The sequence below is a fragment of the Onychostruthus taczanowskii genome, unplaced genomic scaffold (assembly GCF_017590055.1).
Source record: "Onychostruthus taczanowskii isolate IOZ18803 unplaced genomic scaffold, ASM1759005v1 scaffold66, whole genome shotgun sequence".
NCBI lineage: Eukaryota > Metazoa > Chordata > Aves > Passeriformes > Passeridae > Onychostruthus > Onychostruthus taczanowskii.
In genome coordinates this window covers 1,810,827-1,829,850 of record NW_024504344.1, presented here as the reverse complement: position 1 = coordinate 1,829,850, position 19,024 = coordinate 1,810,827, and the positions used below count along the sequence as shown (strand labels likewise).

General features: G+C 42.1%; 1 protein-coding gene across 1 annotated transcript in view; it reads left to right on the top strand.

The window, feature by feature from the left end:
- The window catches only part of COL22A1 (collagen type XXII alpha 1 chain), a 228,447-nt gene that overhangs the window by 33,186 nt on the left and 176,237 nt on the right, over positions 1-19,024 (top strand). The gene's annotated exons all lie outside the window — the stretch shown is intronic.

The following is a 19,024-nucleotide window of genomic DNA, read 5'->3' as shown; positions in this document are numbered from 1 at the left end:
TGCACTGCATAAATGATCCTGATTTTCCGACTCCTTGATGAAGAGGATGGGAATGGCTGCTATCTCCCAGCACTTTAATAGGAACAACAATCACACACCTTGTTCTTCCACCACTGATAAATCACTCTCTTGTTCTTAGTGACTACATGAAAGCTGCCTGGTTTTGCTGCTTTTTTTGCATTGTGTGTGGTGATTAGTGTGAACAGGCCTCGTAGCTGATGTTGTGAAGATCTGTTATTGCTTTCTGTGACCTTCCTTTCTAAAAAAATAAAGCTCTGGGCTTATGTAGGGTCCTTAGAGAGTGACAAGTGCAAGCAGGCAGAGTTTAGTTGACATTACCCAGCAATCTCAAGACGTTTCTGCTTTTACAGCCTAAACATAAATGGGTAATGGACGGTGTAATCCCAAACAAATGGAAGTCATGGGGAATAATAACCGTAAGCTATGCAGACTGAAGGAGCTGGTTTTTTTTCTGTGAAAATCTTATGTAATCATACACACAACTGGGCTCTAGTAGCAAATGGTAAACCCTTCCAAGTGGCACACTTGAACAACTCAACTAACTTCCTGTTGCAGCTGTTGAACACCAAAAATGTGATTTTCCTTCGCCATTCTGTTACTTTCCTTTTCCAAAGCAAGTGGAAAGTAACAGAATTTACTGTGACTCTACTCTGTACCTGGGGATATCATTTGTTGCCTGCTCAAAAAAATATTTTACCTGCCTGTCAGAGTATAATACCTTCTGTCTGTGGCTTTCTGAGCCCATCCTGTGTCCACACGGGCCAGCATAACACTTCTCTTTCCATTGCAAAGGATCACTGGGAGCATCCTTCATCCTGGATGACAGTCACTCTCCAAGGTGTCACTGCACTGGTGAGCTCAGTGAGAAACGGGGGCTGTGCTCAGTTCAGCACACATCTCTGCTGCTCCTTCCTCCTAGTGGGGAGGACTCCTCACACTCTTCCCCTGCTCTGGCATCAGCTCCTCCCTCCATGTGTCCACAGGTCCTGCCAGGAGTTTTCTCCAGCAGGGGCTGGGCACAACCTCCTTCAGTCATCCACCTGCTCTGGTGTGGGTCCTGCAGGGGCTGCAGGGGGATCTCTGCTCCCCATGGACCCCCCTGGGCTGCAGGGGCACAGCTCCCTCTCCATGGGAGCACCAGGGGCTGCAGGGGAATCTGCTCTGGCACCTGGAGCAGCTCCTGAGCCTCCTTCTGTACTGGGACTACTCCTCTCTCATAGTCCCACTTCTCACCTCTGACTGCAATTTCTCCTGCATAGTAACTTTTTACCCTTAAATACACAATCCCAGAGTCTTCCCTTATTTTTTTCTTCCTGTATTTAAAACAGGGAAGGTGCTCTTTAGCAGAATCAGAGTTATCATACTTATTTAATGTATTGCTTTGCACGCAGAAAGCTTTCAAGAGGGATGATGTATAGATCAGGTCTAAAAACCATGAAAATATTGCTGAAACAGAGGATGTGGTAATGAGAGCACCTCCAGCAGAAATATTCTGTTAGAGATCAGTTTATTTTTTTGTTACCTGCATGCGTGAGGTAGAAATGCTTTGGGGGGTGAGAGAATGGAGATGGAGAACAGGACCAAGTGATTTCTTGTGCATGTACCACTTTTAAATTCCATGTTCATGCAGTAGGAACAGGAAAGGAATTCACTGTGATGGCTGGGCCTTCTACATGTTTAGAAGATCAAACTTTTAACAGCTGGTGCAGTCAACTTTCAGTGGTTTTAATGACAGCTCTGCATAAGACACGAACATACAAACCATGGGTGGGTGGAAAACGTGACCAGGGCTCATGCCAAGCTGCTGTTTATTTTGTGCACATTCTGAGACAAAAGCATATATTGCCACAGCCAGGCTCTGGTTTTAATAGACATAATCCTGTGTAAGCTCCAGGGAGACACATGAATCAAAGGGCGGAAATAGGAGGAAGGCTTTTTTTGTTTTGTACTGACCAGTGATGAGTCCTCCAGCCCTGATACTGCTACTGAAATGTAAAGGGTTGTGGAGTGTTGCAAATGCTGGATTTCATGCCAGCAGCTGTTCAGAATTGCTTGTCTCAGGTCTCCCTGGACATCTGGCTGAGACTCTGTCATTCCATCTTGCTATATTTGACTGAATTTATTGCTAAGAAGATGTCATTGAGGGCATTAATAGCATTTTAACTCCCATTTGATCTTGTAGCAGTAAGCATAGCATAATAAAAACCCATGTCTGCTCAGTAGGACATTGTGGCAGGGGGAGATATTTTTGCCACACATCTCCATTACATTCTGGACTATAGTTGGCTGGCAAGAATGGGCGACGCTTTCACAGGAAAGCAGGAGAGATACATTCTGCTAAAAATTCCAGAGATGCTACATGTTTCCTAAATACAGTTCCTGCTTATATGTTGTAGGGATAACAACAGGCAGCTATGGAATATTTAAAAATATCCTAGACCAAAGGACTGTCATCACATGAATCTCAGATACTTTGCAAACAGAAGGAGATGAGGCTGAATTGTTTCAATAATGAGTTGGTACCACTGGTTTGTCATTGATTTCTGTTGATTTAGAGAGGTCTGTGATAAGGTATCAAAAGCAGTCACGTGTCCAGATGATTCACTACATTTATATTTCTATTTTTACATGTCTTTGTTGACTTTGGGTAGTGTATGAAGTGCATAAAATATAAAACATGCTACCCCTATTCTGTTACTGATGATGAAGGGCTTCCAGCCTTCAGAGCAACACCTTGAACATCCATCAAAAGGATAGTCTGAAAGCTTCAGAAATGTCTATTTCTGAGGTTGTCTTTGCCCAGGTTCATTATATATTCACAGAAGAACAGCAAGCTGTTTCTTTTTGGCCTTTAGTGTTAAAAATACCTCATGCACAGAGACCATGACAAAGGCATCTGAATTGCCATTTCTTGATTGGCACTTCCTAACAGACTTATCAGTACAGTCAAATCTCACAAAAGTACTGAAATATTGGAACATATCAACACCTAAGGGTATATTCCACATTTTGCTGGTTAAGAAGATGTCCAGATTAAGTGCAGGTATTAAGAATTTGACCATCACTTGAAAATCTAGTGGCTTTCAGATGGATTTGGAAGTCTCTTAAAAAGCTCAGCAGACAACTGCTGCTTTTTAAAAAGCTGCAGCTGGGCAGTGACCCAGCTGATGTCACCTCTGATGTGTTCTGCTGCTTCTTGATGCTGCACTCCCACAGCTGTCGTGGTGGCTTTCTCAAGCTCTGCAACATCTCCATCTTCCAGCAATCACTGATGGTACAGATGACAGGATCACTCATCCTTTCATCACCACATTTGCTGGCTAATTGCAGTTTCCTGTGAAGGCATGAAAGGTCTGTGACAGAATTTCCAACTGATTTATCCTTTACTTGAAACTAAAGGAAAAAAAAAAAAAAGACTTTTCATGGATGTGAGGAGACAAAATGTGTGTTTAGTGGTGATCTACCATTTAGTTGAGGGACTGTCTGGTATCTTTTGGCTCCAGGGAGCACAGCACAGATATTCAGATATTCTTTTTCTATTACAGAACTTTTTATTTTCTAATCAAATGTCTGAAACTCTCAGATCTAATTTTCTACTTGGTCTAGTCATCACCAGCTTAGAGAGAAATGGTTCCAGAGCTGGTGTCTGGCAGGCAGCTTTGAACTCTGTGGATGAGCTGTGGCTGCTGGTTGTCCCTCACTTTCTCCACAGATCATGCAGAAGGGATTGTTCTCCCAGATCATAACCACAGCTCTGTTCTGGCACTGTGTAATCTCCACATCATTTAAATGCTGCATGTCCAAAGAAGTCATCTAAGCTGGTGCAGGGTCTTTATCATGAGTCCTTTGAGTAGTGGCTGAGGGAGCTGGAAGTTTAGCCTGGAGGAAAGCAGCTGAGCTGGAATCTTATTGTTCTATACAACTCCCCGAAAGCATGATGCCTTAAGTTTCTAGCTTTTATATTTTTCAGGTCCTGTACTGCATTAGTGTATAACTGAACTCCATTTAGGGTGTTAGTAGGGTCTCTTCACATTTTGGTCAGACAAAACAATCCTTCCAGTCCTGACAGCCAAGGACAGCCTCAGCCTCAGACCCCAAAAAGCACAAACAAAAGTGAATTGGGGGGGAAGCAAATTGGGGGAATATGACTTCATTACCTGAAGCTGTAATTGGACTACTAACCCCTGATATGCTAATGGACCAACATATCTGTCTGAAAAACTCGTGACCATTGTCCATCTTGGGCGTAGCCTCTGTGAGGGTTTTGCTCTGGTCAAACTCTATCAATTGAGGGCCTTTAATAAATACCTAATTTATTTTCTAACTCTGTCTAGCCTCTGTTCTAGGCAGCCATTCCAAGTCATCATAGCCAGGTGGGGATTTGTCTCTTCTCCCAGGTAACAAGCAAGAGGACAAGAGGAAACAGCCTCAAGTTTCACCAGGGGAGGTTTAGGTTGAATGTTAAGAACAAATTCTTCACTGAAAGGTTGTCAAGCAGTGGAAGAGGCTCTCCAGGGAAGTGGTGGAGTCACCATCCCTGGAGGTATTTAAAAGACATGCAGATGTGACACCTGGGGACATGGTTTAGTGGTGGACCCAGCAGTGCTGGGTTAATGGTTGGACTCAATGTTCTTAAGGGTCTTTTCCAGCCTAAACAATTCCATGATTCAAAATAAATTCTTATTTTGCTTGGTACTCTGAAATGAATAGGTTTATTCTGAGATTTGCAACAGTGCTGTTTTATGACCAGCCCCACTTCTAAGAAAGAAAATCTTATTCTTCCTAACTTCTCCCATCTGCCAGCAGGTGCATCTCTGTGGCCCCACCATGAACTATAGCATGAAGCCAATGAATATTTTTGTTTCCTTTCCCAGATTAGTTTTTACCCAGATTTATTTAACCATGCTGTCCCAGGGGAGGAACTGGCACAAGGTGAGAGCAGCTAACTGGGAGCAGAAGACCTGGATTGTGTTCTTTGGTGCAGTGCTAGCTCATATCAGCTTGACGAACTTTAGTTAAGGACTTCAAAAAACAGAAAAATCCTTTATGTGCTCCCAATGTGAACCTGAGCCTCTGATCTGCTGTGCTCTGGTTTATGCTGTGCATAAAGTGGATTTCTGGGTGGGTTTTTCCCATTCAGGCTCCACTTCTAGGCTTCAGCACAACTTTCTTGCCTTGAATAAACATCTTGCTTAACGAAAATATCCCACTGCAGATGGATCTCTTCAGGATCCTGTCCCATTTTCCACAGGCAGGCTTTCCAGTACACATAATTGTTGCTGTTTTACTGCTGCCTCAGCTCCTGCTGGTTCAGGGAGGGATGGCAGAGTTCTCCTCCTCAGACAGGCTGTGTCTGGCTGGGGGTTGTTGGTAGGAGAGATGAGCAAGCTGCCACCACCTTCACTAAGACACAGGCTGTCTGTCAGTGCCTCCAGGCAGCACTTTGATATTTCTGTGCACTTGGGTAGCTTTTCTCCTCCAGAATGGATGTTAGCTCTGTTAGAGCTTCAGAGAGTGATTTATTGATTTATTTTCATTCCCTTGTACATTGGAAAAAGCAATGTCTTAGACATTGCCTTCAGGTGATGAGGGTATTTCAGCATCTGCGGCCTGATTTCTTCTTTTTGATGAGGGAGAAAAGATATGAATCCAAAAGTCATTCAAAATCCAGAGTTTTAGAAATAAGTCTGTGACAGAAAATGGTTTTACTTCTTTTCTTTAATGCAGTTTGTGAGAAAAGGAATCTGTTCCATACCTGCAACTTTATACAGACCACTTGGATATTAATATGGGACCCTGAAGATAGGAATATAATGAAATGAGATCAATTAAACCTTTTGCACTTGCCTTTCTTATCTCTAGCTTCTTTCTTCAGCAGTTACAGACAAATAATAGCATCATAAACCACAGGCAATCACTTTATGTAAAACAGTGAATCTCTGGACTGCCAACATCTTGTCTGAAATCACATAATCTGCCTGGATGATAACATCTCTCCTAAATTGTAATAGGTTTTCTTGCATTTCAGACAAGAAAGCTCTCTGAACAATGTTTGATGTACAGTAAAAATAATTGTAAAGACAAAGACTCTGGTTAAAGTAAATCCCAGATTTAGAAAGAAATATTGAGACAATCAGGAAAAGCATGGGTCTCAGAGCCCTATGACAAAGTAATGTGCTGCTTGGAGGAAAAAAAAAAAAAGGAGGGGGGAATGTGGTGACTGTGGAAGCCATTTCTAAATAATGTAGAAATGAAGGAGAAATACAGAAATACAGAAATACAGGAATACAGAAATAGGAACAGGCAAAAAGCTGGAACATATTCTTATATCCTGGAAGTATCTTGTTTTCAACCCTGCCTGCAGCCCACATTGATTTTGCAGGAGATGTGGATGCTCAGCATTTTCAATATTCAGCTGTGGAGCTCAATAATTCTCCAGCTGCAATCAGAAGGAGGCTTTCTGTCTGCTCCAGTGGAGCCCAAATGATGGGGTAAAAGAGAACACTCATCCTTGGGCCAGCACTGTCTCTCTTGGTGTGTTCTGCCTGAGGGGCTGCTGAGGAATGCTCAGGTTAAGAATAACCTCTCAAGATGGCCAGATGCTCAGCAGGAGACTAGAGCAAGGCACTTAAAAACCTCTGAGGCTTTAGGTTTATTTACAGGCTTTTCTGTCCAAGAAAAACAAAGCAACGAGGAGAAAACCCTTGGCATGTGGCCTTCACAATTCTTAAATACTTTAAATTTCAGCAGATTTGTACAGTCAGGCCTTTCTTCCTCCTTCATTTACAACCCCTAAACTGACCTCACATTGAAAGGACACCAGTTACTTAAAGCCTTAGTGTTCTAAGCCTGCTCTGTGGTTAATTTTTATGCTTTATGTGACTATTCACATCAAAATCTAATGGTAACTCCCAGCACAATCTGTAAATGGAATTGACCATTGCCTGCTGTGGTTAGGTGCACCTGCAAATTAAAGATTTCCTCTGCTCTCCCTCAGTTTGGGGATGTAGTTCTTTTTGGATAGGGAAAGTCCGGTGGTGCTAGGGAGATTTATTCCCAGTTCTCCTGATGGACCTGGTAGAATTTATGGAAAATTATAGAAAAGTTTGAATCTGTATCAGAGCATGCAATGTAATAAAATAAAAAATCATAAGATTTTATACTTTTAAAACCCAGTGGGTTTCCTGATACCACCAGACCCTTATAAAATGAATATTTCTGTAACCCCACTATAGCAGTGGTGAGCTTGGTCTCTCAGGGCTGGTGGGTTTTTTCTTTTGCTCCTGGTTCCATAAATTCCAGCCTCAAAGTCTTGTGAGGAGTAACTGCAATGAGAGCTGCAGACCCTGTGATTCAGCCTAATGAGGGAGTCTGGAGGTCCCATGGCAGATCCTGGATTTCATAGAAGGATGAAGTGTTTGCTGGTAATGGGCTGCCTGTGTCACCTGGGAAAAGGTTTGGCACAAAAACTCAGCTTTCTCTTCAAATAGGTTAACCAGAAAATTTGTGACCTTTCAAGGTGTTGAATCAAGTGCATCACCTGATAATTGAAATTATTTTGGAAGCAGTTTCACAGGCAGAACAGAACTATATTGAAATTATTTTGGAAACAGTTTCACAGGCAGAACAGAACTATAAGACAAACTATAACACAAAACTGTGTTCAGAGCTAGATAAGGTGTCACATTAACACCTGGAACAAAATGGGTGGGATCACCTATTTTTAAGATCTGGGAAGAAACCATTGCTTCCAGTTCTGTGTTCAGCTGAGCTGCCTTTAGAAGCCTGTGTTATTTATTTCTGTCATCAAAGCAAAGCTGGGCACTTAAGTTTTAATGGCTTATTTTAAAGCTGTAAGTAGATAATAAAATCATAGAATGGTCTGAGTTGGAAGGCATCATCTCATTCCAATCCCCTTGTCATGGACAAGGACACCTCCCACTAGACCAGGTTGCTCAGAACTCCATCCAACCTGGCCTTGAACACTTCCAGGGATGGGGCATCTGGTTGAACAGATCTGTGATATCTGTAAACCTTGAAACCTTGCATGGTCCCACTGTAACAGATATTCATGTTATTGCTAGAGTTCAAACTCAAGTGATAGAATGATTTCCTTTCTTATCCCTTGGCAATATGAAGTGATGCATCCTTTCTCCTCTGGAAGTTTATAAATGCTTCTGAATTTCAACTTTTTTTTTTCTTTAAATAAACCAAGCCAACAAACAGAATTGAATTCTAATGTACCAGTCTGTTGAGAATATTTCTTCCTTAGTGGTAGAGCTGCAGTGTGGTTTAACTGGTGGGCTATTTTTGTTAGTAAATTGTAGGGTTAGTGATTCAACCCCATCAAGTCCCCTACAAGTTACACCCAAATACCAAATTCCTTTTCAAATCAGTAAGCTTGTTTATGATGCAAAACAAAAGCAGTGGGAGTGCTCTGACACCTTGCAGAACTGCTTTTTTGATAAAGTACTAAATAAGTTCTTTAAAATGCAATTAATAAATTGTTGCAAGATCTGCTGTATTCCTGTACTTAAAAATGGTGAAGAATAGTTCTTAGTTCTGCATAAAATGCTTTTTGGTGTGCTGTACATTTTGGGAACTGTGACTACTGCTGCTAATCCTGGCCAGAAGGAGGGAAGGTACCTTTCAAGTGAGGTAGCTCAATTGGGTAAGGTGATTTTTTTCACTTGCTGTCCTTGTCTGTTGAAGAGCAGGGTCATGGGACATCAGATTCCTAAACTCCATTAATTTCCTTATGGATTAGTCAGTTTGGCTATAATTTCATTTGTACTCTAGGAATGAAGGAATTTATATATAAAATGCACATATATGCATATATGTTTGGGTATGTGCATAAGACATATGTTTGTTTCTCTATGTATAAACCCTGAAAAATAAACCTGTGTCCTTTCAGCCTAAAGTATCACTCTTTTTTTACGATGAGGTAGATAAAGCTATAACATGTTAAAACTCTAGAGAGGATGAAATACAGGACATTTTTACTGCAGACTACACAAAATCAACCCAATCCACCACCTCTGGGTGAGACTTCATTTAGCTGCACTGCATAGGAATCACTATGTTTTGTTCCTCCAGGGTTTTACAGCAAGATGAATAGCAAATATTAGTTCTATCTACATATTAGTTGTCCATCTACTGTAAAAGTGTCTCTGATTTGGCCCTGAATATGCAACACTGTCAGAGACTGAAATAGTAATATGACATAGGTGGGGTGGTGCAGCAGAATTTTAGTCATTAGTGCTAAAGCTTTGTGGCAAATGACTCTAATGGCTTAGATCAAAGGGTGTTTCTGAGCTGAAGATTGAGTTTGGATCAGAACTGAAAACCATAAATAGAATTCAACAATTTTGTATCTTTATATTCAAGTATCTTCAGTAGGATTCATATCATCTAACTGCAGTAGCCTGAAAGTGATTTGTCCACGCTCTTTTGATAGCCAGTGGAAAGGAGCAGACATCTCAAGAGAATGTTCCATCCTCTTTGAGGGTGACTGTTTGAGACAGGTGACATGATTAAACCTCTGAGTACCTCTTTCTTTTCATTCACTTTTGAGAGAGCTTATATAACTTTCTCATTGGATTCTTCGCTTTGACAGCCAACAGCAAAAGAGTTGAACCTTTCCCTGCCACGTTCAGGGAATACAATAACGTTTGTTTCCTTATGCCAGTAAATTCAGTCTGCTGGAATTTATATTACTGGTGGACATTCAGACCAGTGTTGCAAGCTGAGGTGGACTTGCTGCAATTCTCACCCAGCTCCCTGATGCTGCAGGGTTTGTGCAGTTGAAGGAGACAATGTCAGTTGAGAGAGCTGTTACCAAGTATTAACATATGTTCAGGGACAAACATTGTACTTGCAAATTTATTTAATCCCTGAGGGACTACTGTGAGAAGAGTGGTTCCCGCTCCCTCATCATGGGCTTCTGCCTAAATCTTGTGATAAATTGGTCCTTGAAGTTAACTGTGTTGTGACATTACCTGCTGCAGTCTGTTGACTCATTTACATCAAGGAGATAATACTTTAAAAAACAAATAATGACTGCAATACAATTAAGAGTAACAGAGACAGCTTTTTAAACTGCTATTATTGAAAGATACCTTTGTTGCTAATGGCTTTGTTGTTGTTGTTGTTAATTGAAGCGTGAATCCACTCATGCTTAATGATCTTTCCAGTTCTCACTGTAACAGAGTCAGACCCCAAACCAGACTGTATTTTACTGGAACTGAAATGGGAAGGATGCCAGGTCAGACCAGCTCCAATGTAAACCAAACCCATGTTGCTGGTGCATCCTGGTTGTCTTCCCATAGAGACAAGCTAAAAATTCACTTGGAGGACCTGATGAACAAACCCAGTGGAAGAACTGCTGAGATAAATTCACCCTGCTATGAATGGCATCAAAAAGCTGACTTTGAGCCAGTGGAGTTATAAGTACGGGTTATGGAAATTTAACAATCTTTCTTGTCAGATTATTATCTGATTGAAAAAACAGAAATGGCTTTAAACTGAAAGAGATAAAATCTCTTTAGAGATTAGATAGTAAGAAGAAACTCACACTTTGAGGGGGGTGAGGCACTGGAACAAGTTCCAATGGACCAGGACTTTGGTGTAGCAGAAGGTGTCCCTGCCCATGGCAGGTTTGGAACTGAATGATCATTTAGGTCCCTTCCAAACCAAACCATTCTATGACTCTATGATTTATTCAAACTTTCATTGAATTCACTCTGAGTGCCTTTTACAGGTAAATGTAAATGTAAATGGCACCTCTGCAGTAGAGTGCTGGTTTTGGCTGGGATGGAGTTAATTTTTTTCACAGTGGCTGGTATGGAGATATGTTTTAGATTTCTACTGAACACAACATTGAAAATGTAGAGACGTTTTTGTTATTGTTGAGCAGGACTTGTCTGATGGAATACAGCATGCCTTGTCTCAAACATTTTGACCTGTATATTAACAAAACACGTATAAGAAGGATCATGTTAGAGAAGGGATGTGCTCAGGACTAACAATCCCTCAGGGACCAAAATGACCCAGAGCAATCTTTGAGTCACAGATTCCTGAAACCCATCTTAGTGCTCTCTGGTGCAGCACACTGATCAGGCACTGAAAGGTCACTTTGGTGTCTAGACTTGGAAATTGAATATCCATTTTTTTCAGTTCCTGACACCCTATTTCCCTAAATATTTTGGCAGTTTTCAGCCCCAAGAGTTTTGCAAGAGGGCAATGTTGGCCATAATGTCCCTTCCCTAGTCAAGCTTATTGATAACCTGCAATCACCACTCCCACTCCAGAGAAATGACCCCACTTCTGCACCTGTGGCTCCATTGGAGCTCATGGCTCTAGTGAAATGGGCAAGAGAGTATTAAAATAGAAGGAAATCATCATTATCCTTGCTTGTAATGAATCAGATGTGAGTCTTAGTTGAACTGTGAGTGTATGATTCTCACAAAATAAAACAAAATGTACTGGAAAATTTACTGTGTTACTTTATTCAGGGATGTATCAGCTAACTATTCCTGCAAGCTATCAGAGCTCTGTGCTGGAATAGTGAATCATGAATGTTGATTTTTAACAAAGTTGTTTAAGGACAAGTGTAACATTTACAGCGCTGCAAATCTTTCAAAAATTCAACATAATTTACACTGACTCTTCTGATTTCTATTAGCAAGCAGAGAAGCAGATGCCTGTCTAATTTACCTGCCTGATAAATTGTTCTTTGTAGTGACCTTAATAATATCCTGAAGAATTAATTTCCTGGGCTAATACTATATTTATAATTCATTTATCACCAGCTGAGTATTTACGTGCTCACAGCTTTACAAGCTATAAGACACTGTGGCTTCACACAGTGTAAGATGGTACACAGGAATCTCTTTAATGTATGACTGGCTCAGAATCAAGGATTTTTATCATCTATAATTAGGAGTTTATCCCAGTGGGTGGGATGTTTTTTTTTTTCATTGTAAATCCTTTTGCATACTATTATTTAGTTAAAAATACTGTCCTGTGTGCTTGCTGACAGCACAAGAAAGCAGAACAGGAACTCTAAATAAATGGAATTAGTGGATGGATTGCTACACCCTCCCACCACATTCATCTCTGCAAACTATTTTTGAGTTGATTATAAGTAATTTGGCTTTGGAGGTCGATATTTTTATTTGTTCTTGGGAGTCTGTAATAAAGAAAAGTCTCTCAGCTTTTTGCTTTGATTTCTGTGGGCACATGCCTTGGCCATAAAATGTCAGGTGCTACTGAAATGTTGAAAAATATCTCTCACTCTCACAGGGTCAAGAAAATTCTTCCTTGTTCAGATCCTAGAGAAGGTTGGTTTTTTGGGTTTTTTTAGGTTCTTTAGTTTGTCTTATAACTAAAGCATTGATTTCTATTTTGGAGCATAGAGTAGTTTCACTCTGTATTTATGCTCAGTAATATCTCACTGCTAATTATTTTCCTTGAACTAGTAGCATGCAAGATAATAAATGTTTAATTAACCAAACATCTGAGAAAGTATTAGACTGACTTGTCACAACTTTGTACAGCTATTTGCATACATTGTGAGTTATTTCTAGTGAATCCAATGGTTTTCTTAAGCTTACACAGCAGGGCACTAAAAGACCCCAGAAATAAATCTTGGCTGAACAGATTTACACGTGGTGCAAATCCCTTCCTTGTGGGTGCTCTGAAGATTTTCCATGAGAGGTTTGATGCACTCAGGCATAATGAAGATGCACATTGGGTCACAGAGACCCAACCTCTTAGTCCAAGAAGAACTCCTGCCCTTCCAGCAGGGAAGGTATGTGAAACAACTGCAGAAATTCTTAGCAGAGGGTTCCTCACTGCTGGCTGTAGGCAGAGGTTTTACCTGTGGGGCAGGGGTGGGGTTGGGGGTGTCCCTACAGCTTCTTCATGTGCCCAGCACAGCCCAGCTCTCAGGATGGACCTGGCCTGGCTCTGCAGGTTTCTGGATGGTGTTTCTGCTCGTGTGTGTCCCCCTGCTCCCTGACAGGCACCTGCAGCGTGGGGCCAGGCTGAGGCTGGGCTGGTGCAGCTCAGGAACGGTGCAGGAGCACTTGAGGCTGTAATTGTGCGAGGCTGACCCTTTCATCTTCTGTTCTTTCCTTTTTTCTTCTCAATAATTGTCTCCCCTTCACCACAAAATGCACAGGAGAAGAACAGCTTTTCAGGAAAAAGTGTTTTCTACCCGTAACTCTGTGGTGGAGTGAGAGGGAGAAGGGAGTGCCAAGGGGAGGAAGTAAGTTGATGTCAGTAAGTTCATAGTGACAGAGGTTGTTTTGTCTGTGTTTTCTCTTCCCCCACCACCCCTCATTATAGAATGAGCTCCCAAGTAACCTGCTATCTCCGGAACACAGGGGACTGAAGGCAACAAGGGCCCTCTCTCCTTCATCTGCTTTGTCCCAGGAGCTTGGACTTTTCTCCTGTGGCTGGATGTGGGTTCAAACTGAGCAGGGGATGAAATGTTGATCAGTCATAAGGGGAAGGGGCTGGCTGCTCATCTTATTGTGGATTTCTGGTGAAGAATGGTCACTGATGAGGGACTCCACAATGCCTAGGGACTCAAGCAACCCCCACAATCTATCCTTTAAATGAGCCTCTTTTGGAGTACAGGCATCCTTTATTTTCTTCTCTTCTGGACGCAGTTCTTTTTATAGCATCCACCTTTTTTTAAATGTATGTGTATGCACACATCCATATATATAACTGGAAGTGAATGGAGTGATTTTCTCTCAGTTAACACAAATAAAATCTAGGGAATGGAAACCACAGGGGTGGATAAACATGCTATTCATGCTGGGTGGATCTGTGCTCCCATGGGAGGGAGGTGAGTGTCCTAATTTCGGAATAGTACAGACTGAGTTTTCATTAAATCAGTACATGTTTAATTATATAATTTTGAATGGGAAAGTGGAGAGTAAAGACATATATCTGCAATGAATCTATACTTATAGAGTAATTTCTGTAGTTTTGTTGGGTTTTTGGTGGTTTGGGGTGGGTTTTTTTGGGGTTGGTTTTTTTTTTTTTTTTTTTTTGGGGGGGGGGGGTGTGTGTTTTTTTTTTATTTTGACATGTTGATGATTTTCCTAGGGTTGGTGGGACCCATGAGAAAGCAGCTGAAGCCTGTATAGAAAAAACATTTCCTGTGCATTTTCCTGCTCGTGGGCTGAGCTTTTAATTTCATTTTGATCTGGAATTCCAGTCTGGATGCTAAGTTTGATTCCCCCTACACTTCTGGGTTTGTAGGTGAGGAGGAGCTCTGCTAGGGTGATAGCATGAAGAAATGGATAATGTTGACTTTCACCAAGGAAAACAGCATAGTGCTTACTCCCCTGTGAGCCTGCCAAGCAGCATTTAACCTTCCCTGCTGGATTCCGTCATTCTGCTATGGCAGCTCTTTTTAATGAAGGTGGAGCATAAAATGACGAATTCCAGCGGTGGGAGGTGGATCCTCTCAGGGTTAAAATGAGCCAGCTCAGGTGTGGTTCTAGTAAGGTACACCACAGCAACATTAACTCAAAAGCAATTACATTTCGAAGTTTATTATAGAAATAGGGAATGGGTTGGAAGGGACATTAAAGATCTTCTATTTCCAACTTCCTACTGTGGACAAGGATACCTTTCACTGGATCAGGTTCTTAGAGTTCCATCCAGCCCAGCCTTGAACTCTGAGAGGGATGTGGCGTCCAGAACCTCTCTGGTCAGCCTGTCCCACTGATTCACCACCTTTAGAGTAGAAAAATATTTTTTCTAATATCTAACCTAAACCGACTGTCTTTCAGTTTGAAGTCATTCCCCCTTGTTGTGTCACTCCAGGTTCTTGTAAAAATCTCTCTCCATCTCTCAGGTGTTGAAAGGCTGCAATCAGATCACCCCAAAGCTTTCTCTTTACCTCCAGAATAATCAAAATTCTCTCTACCTTTCTGCACAGGAGAGATATTCCATCCCTCTAATCAACTTGGTGGCTTCCTCTGGACTTGCTCCCACAGGCTAATGTCCTGTCTACATATATAAAGAGGTTAATGCAAATAATAGATTGGATGTACTTGTGCAGCTTTATTTTTTGTCTAGGCAGATGTGTGATGGAAACTTGCAACAAGCAAACACTTGCTCAGTATTTGTGCAAGATGTCAAGAGAACCATGACATTGAATTTTATCTTTAAATTACTCTTTTATTTGGACTTGTACATAACCTTGCACTGACTAAGAAAATTTATGCCGTATTAAATTCTGGCAGTGATAATGAACAAAACTCCCAAACCACCTGTGGAAGAATATATGATGAGATACGACCATCAGTACTCATCTTACCTTTGGAAAGTATGGAAACATGGAAATAGAGGGCACATAATCAGTGTTAGAATTTGTTGCACTGATTGTCTGAATCCCATCAGCAAGACAAAAGTGGAAACTAGAAGCTGCTTCTTAAGGGACATATAAGATTTATTTTTTTCCAACTGCGCTTAGTTAATTTCTGAAAAAAGATGACCTATAGGGCTGGAATAGCATGCTCTGGCTTCTTTAAAATGCAGGCTGATACCTTTTAAAGAGATGAGGTCTTGCTTATCTCAGACTCAAACTGCTGGCTTTAACAGCATTTTCTTCTGCGAAAGGAAAGATTATTTTCCAAAAGAGCAGATATTGCTGTGGAATGTGAGATATCGGATGTTGTGTGCAAGAGGCCTTGATGCTGGCCATAGTTTTCTGTAGATGTAAAATTTGTGAGTCTGGCAGAGAGATGGAAAACAAGCTTTGTGGAGAGATCACCAATATATTTTCCTTGTGCTTTCTTCCAGCAGAAAATCCACCAGAACCTCCCTATTAGACTCTGAGCTTTCAGACCTTGGAGGAAGGATATTTTAATCTCTAAGTGTCTACACATATAGGAATGTTTGCAGCATCTTGATCCTGTCATGGGTGGAAGATGGGAAGAAAAATAAAATGGAAAATGTGGCCTTTGATTAGAAGGCAAACCTCTAATGGAGGTGATTAGAGACAAACTGTAGACATTGTCTGGCCATAAGGCAATAGAGTGATTTTCTTGTGTGCTGGCCTGGAAGGCTGCCAAGCTGTTTTTCAGTAACTAATCCCGAGTCAGTTATGGGCACAGAAAACAACACCACATATCCAACACTTTCCAGGGAAAGGGGTCAGACACTGATGGTGGTGATCACTGCAGGGAACAAGTTTTCAATTTCCCAGCAGGAGCACCAGGTCTGTGCCACTCTCCCCACCCCATCTGCTTCCCAGAGAGGCAGTGGGGGAGCAATTCAAGAGAAGCTGCCCACAGATCATTGTGAAGACAGTCAGTTCTTTGAGAGGCTAATGATGTGATGGCTACTGAATGGCTGGGAAGAAACAGATCCAAAATGGATCAAGTCTAACTATTAAAAGGGCTCAGGGTTTTCTTATCTTATTATCTCATATGAAAATTCCCACTTTCTGTAACACTGTATTAAATCATGTCCTGCCCAAAGAAATGCACCAACATGGGCCTTTGTAAGATGGAGTCAGGGTCATCTGGAAGGCATTCTGGCCACAGCAGCCACCACAATGAGCTTAAGGCAGCATCCTGTGAAGCTGAGGCCACCAGTGTTACGAGTGACCACTGGTACATTCTTGTCTCCTTTGAGCTCCACTGTTATCATGGAATAATGTAATTATTAAAGTGAGAAAACACCTCCTGAGATCATTGAGTTCAACTCTTAATCTATCACTGCCATGGCCACCACCAAACCTTGTCCCTCAGTGCCACATCTACACATTTTTTGTGTGCTTCCAGGGATGATGATTCCACCATTTCCCTCAGTAGCCTGTTCCAATGCTTGACCACCCCTTCAGTGAAGAAATTGTTCCTAATATCCAATCCCTGGTGCAACTTGAGCCCATTTCCTCTTGTCCTCTTTGCTTGTTTCTTGGGAGAAGAGACCCACCCCCACCTGGCTGCAACCTCCTTTCAGGGAGTAATAGAAAGTGATAAGATCTCCCTGAGCCTCCTTTTCTACAGGCTGAACACCCCCAGCTCCCTCAGCTCTTTTTTATCAGATTTGTGCTCCAGACCCTTCCCCAGCTTTGCTGCGCTTCTCTGGACATGCTCCAGCAACTCTGTAATCAATACTTGAGTAACTCAGCCAAATATCTGCCGGTTCTGGAGATCTCCATGTGAGCTCTGGGATGGAGGGAAGCCCTTTGAGCACCCCAGCTGTCTCTGTGGATGCTTGTTCTGAGCAGCAGTGATGGAGGGCCTGACTCTTCATGTGCACACACAGTGCAGCCAGGAGAAATGCCACCCAGAGGGATGTCCTGTGTCAGCACAGGCCCTTGGAAGCCACACCACTGCCAGTAAAAGTCCTGGGCCCTGGCACTGTCCCACCACAACCCATGGGACACTTGGTGGGATGGGTTCACTCTGTGCTAATGAGCCCTTTCTAAACAATGACCTGACATGGTTCAGGGAATAGCAGAGTCCCAGGCCAGGAGCCTTTCCCTAATGGGCAGTGGGAATGTGGCATCCCAATTTTGGGTGGATGGGAGTAGGGAGAATAGTTTGGCTCTGCCTTCCTGCCCTCCTGGCCAAAGAATGAGTTTGGTTTGTGTAGAGATGTGGAAGTGCTGAGCATTGTAAAGCAGACAGGATGTTTGAATGTGGAGGCATTGGTCCATACTACACTATTTTGGGGTGGGTGGGAGTTTCCTCAGCTAGTCATAAATGCTGATGCCAGTTTTTGTGTAGTGGCACATCTATCAAGTCTGTAAGTAGTTCTTAGGCAAATCACATTCTTCATGGTATTTTTTTCCCCTGTGTGAATTTGGAGTTTGGTACAGGGACCTGTGAAATCTCATCTGAGATGTTGCTGGGATGAGAAGATCAGTGAAATAAAGGTCTGACCTCACAGCCAAAGCCAAGGATGTGATCACAGAGTCAGAGAATCACTGAATTGTCTGGGTTGGAGGGGAAATTATAAGATCATTTAGTTCTAACCCCCTGCTAGTGCTAGAGACACCTTTGACTTGATCAAGTTGCTCAAAGACCCATCCCATGCAGCCTTGAACACTTCCAGGGATGGGACAGCCACAGGTTTTCTGGGTGACCTGTACTAATGCCTCATCACCTTTATAATAAAGGATTTCTTCCTAATCCTCGTATCTAATCTAAATCTACTCTTTTCAGTTTGAAGCCATTTCCCCTTGGCCTGTCACTACCTGCTCCTGTAGAGTTCCTCTCCAGATTTCTTCTATTATGTGAAGGTTTTTCTCTGCTTACCAAGCCAAGGCTGTCCTTGAGCCCTCAACACAGGGAACTTGAGGCAGCTGCCTTTCCTGTTTTCTGCTTTTACTTTTGTATGATTTATCTAGATTTGTCTCTGTAACAGGACACATTTTTGATAGCAGACCTTGGTGATTAGAGATAGAGCTGACTTTGAGGTGTCCTGTGCTGTGCCTTTAGCTTTGTTTCTTTGTGATCAGCAACAGCAGCAAATGGGTCTACACAAAACAAAACACCCAGCTACATTCCTCACTCATTTACATTGATCTAAAACCAGATTAATTTCACTTTAATGAATGAGCAGCTAAGCAAGAGAGTTGGCCTATCACCATACTTTGTACTAATTAGTGTTTTTCTTACCAGTGCCTGCAGAAAAGCCAATCTGTTTTGTATTCTGAGCTGAAAAACACCCTCCATGGTAATTTTCATTGCCAGCATGTATGTCATTCCTCTGGGCTTCCACAGCCTCTTACAAAAACCTGTTGCAGGGCAAAATAATTTCACCAAGCTTCTGGTGCTCAGCAAGCGTGGGGTACAGAGGGCTGGACATGCTCTCTGCCATGGGGACTTTCCTGGAATTCACTCTGGCCCCCATTTGCTCATAGCTAGGTTTTGTGATAGCTGCTTTCCATGCAGAACAGCTCAGCTTTTGTGGCCTCCTAGCCCAGACCAGCGTGAGTGGCAGCTGAGCTCCGCAGCGA